General features: G+C 44.1%; 2 protein-coding genes across 2 annotated transcripts in view; one reads left to right on the forward strand and one right to left on the reverse strand.

Annotated features, from left to right (window-relative positions):
- LOC147018758 (uncharacterized) overlaps positions 1-2,351 on the forward strand; it is a 14,480-nt gene extending 12,129 nt beyond the window's left edge. The window contains exon 2 of the mRNA XM_085898807.1: positions 2,092-2,351. The gene's annotated coding sequence lies outside the window, so the exon portion shown is untranslated. The remainder of the gene's footprint in view (positions 1-2,091) is intronic.
- Positions 1-2,500, reverse strand: part of GIGYF2 (GRB10 interacting GYF protein 2) — a 412,728-nt gene that overhangs the window by 28,188 nt on the left and 382,040 nt on the right. The window lies entirely within an intron of this gene.

The following is a 2,500-nucleotide window of genomic DNA, read 5'->3' on the forward strand; positions in this document are numbered from 1 at the left end:
GTCTCTGTCTCTCTCTCTCTCTCTCTCTCTCTCTCTCTCTCTCTCTCTCTCTCTGTCTCTGTCTCTGTCTCTGTCTCTGTCTCTGTCTCTGTCTCTGTCTCTGTCTCTCTCTCTCTCTCTCTCTCTCTCTCTCTCTCTCTCTCTCTCTCTCTCTCTCTCTCTCTCTCTCTCTCTCTGAGGTTGGCAATAAAACTCTTCTCGATTTGTGATCGGTGTGGACAGTACTTGATACCAATCAGTACGGACACACCTGATCCCGACAAATGGTGACGAGGATGGGATAAGGCAGACCAAGGAGAAAAGCGAGCCGCCCTGGTGAGACAAAAGAGGAGAGAGCCGGCCGGCTTAAGATAAGGTAAGAAAAACTGCCTCCTTTCTCGCACTAGGGCATACAGGTTCGCTGCTCTTTGTGATCTGTCCTTATCTTAAAAGAACAAGGGGAGAAGGAGTTTTTGTGCACATCAGAAGGGGGTACCCCAGGAAGGTTAGGGTCCATTGGGAGATTGAGGGAAACCCAAGAACACTCCGTTGGGAGATTGTGGGGGTAACCCAAGAATACTCCAGGTTAGGGTCCGAATGGGAGATTGAAGGAGAGGAAAGATGTGAAAACACCTGACCCAACCCAAGACCTTCCGTTGGGAGATTGAGGGAGCGGGTGGTGTGCCAGGGAGTCTGAGGGTCTGTGGGAAGGTGTGAAAGATGCACAGTGGGGTAACAACAGTGAAAGCTTTCACGATCACCGGTTTCTCCACCAAACTCATTTAAAGTAACTGGTTTTTGGAATACCTTCGAACCACTTGTATTGTTCTCTGAAAGATTTTCCGGTTGTTCCCTGGTATAAATCCAGACTGGTTTTACTTCTCGAAAGTTGAGTGTTTGTGAGTAGTGAGAGAACACTTGTACTTGCCAGACTCCTATATGTTGAGGATGATAATACACATCATCACAACAGCAGCAATGACAACAATCACAATGAAGAGGATGATCACTGCGGTGCTTGGGGCACCTGCCTCAATGACAACTCATTCACACCCAGATTCAAACTAATTTTAAACTCAAACGATTGCTGTAGCTTTAGTCATCACAAAAATCAAATGGTCACTGATTAATTTGACACAAAGCAGTTGGGGAGAAAAGTGAGAGGGTAGGATTGATTTCCTATTTATTTATGACAATGCCCAACTTTTCATGGGCCTCGACTTTTCTTTCACACAAAAGCAACACCACATGGATAGATAATACAACAAACGTTTATGTGGTTTGACATGGGGTAATTGTGTTTCCTGGCAGATCACCTGTGTTGGCCTGGCTTTCCAGAGTGTTCCACGTTCAGGGTGAGTAATCGATGTGAGCACAGTCCCTCAAATGGCTGTCGAACAGGGGCATCCCATCCGCCAGCATTAGTTGTTGGACGTGAAAGATCCCTTGGTATATTTTGTGAAGAGTAGGTGAACTATTGCTGGCAGCGTGAAGAAATTCCAAATTGCTGCACCCTCAATCGAGTCTTCTGTGTCTGAGTGGACCCATCCAGGATTATAACCCCATGTCAAGGAAAATGCCCCAGCAGCCTTAGGTGTCGAACAGCGGGAACAAACAAAAACACACAAGCTGTAGAGTTCTCAGTGAAAGTGACTTTGTGGATTTAAATTTTCAAACCAAACTTTGAATTAAAATTGGCCAACTTCGACTTCAGCATGTGGTCGACTTCAGCTTCACCATGTTGTTTAGGATTAATGTTGTTTATGGTGGCCCTTCTGCCATATCTTTACAAAGAGATAAAAGGGGTGACATTAAGGACTGGTGCCCAATGCACTACCCATGGGAAGGATTATAAAAGCATCTGTGGATTTATTTGGAAAGAAAGATACAAGGATGAGTCGTAGGGCTATTTCTAACCAGGGAATTGCATGGTGAACAATACAACAGATGCACCCTTGATTTCATCGCTTGACAAACATTACGGTACTCACAAATCATGAGTTTGAAGGGTCTTGACAATCACAAAAACAACAACATTGCAGCATTCAAATTATGTAACTTATGAATCTAACAAACTCAACAACTTCAACACAGTGGTTTTGGTACACTCACCTTTGGTAACACTTGGTGAAGTCTCAGTTGGCATCATGCTGGTGGTGTACTGTTTTGTTGTGGAAGTAACAACCTTAGACAAAGATATGGAAGGCTCTGTTTCTTTGCTGATGAGAGATGAAATTCCAGTTGTCTTGGCCATCGTACTGGTGGGGGTGGTACCAGTGGGTTTGACTGTAGATCTGGAATGACCAAGATGTGTGGAAATGGCAGCAGAGGTGCTTGAAGATTTGTGTTCATGATTCGTTTTCACAGTTGCTTCATCTATTTCAAAACAAAATGAATTTATTTTGTGGTATTCTAATTTATAGCGCACAATCAACTTACACCAGCTTGGGCAACCAGCTCAGGTATTCGCTAACCTCAAAGTTGGTGTAAAAATGACCAATTCACTCCTTGCTCGCATTAA

This window comes from Eptatretus burgeri, chromosome 10 (genome assembly GCF_056783735.1).
Source record: "Eptatretus burgeri isolate ZD-2024b chromosome 10, Ebu_testis_v1, whole genome shotgun sequence".
Classification (NCBI taxonomy): Eukaryota; Metazoa; Chordata; class Myxini; order Myxiniformes; family Myxinidae; genus Eptatretus; species Eptatretus burgeri.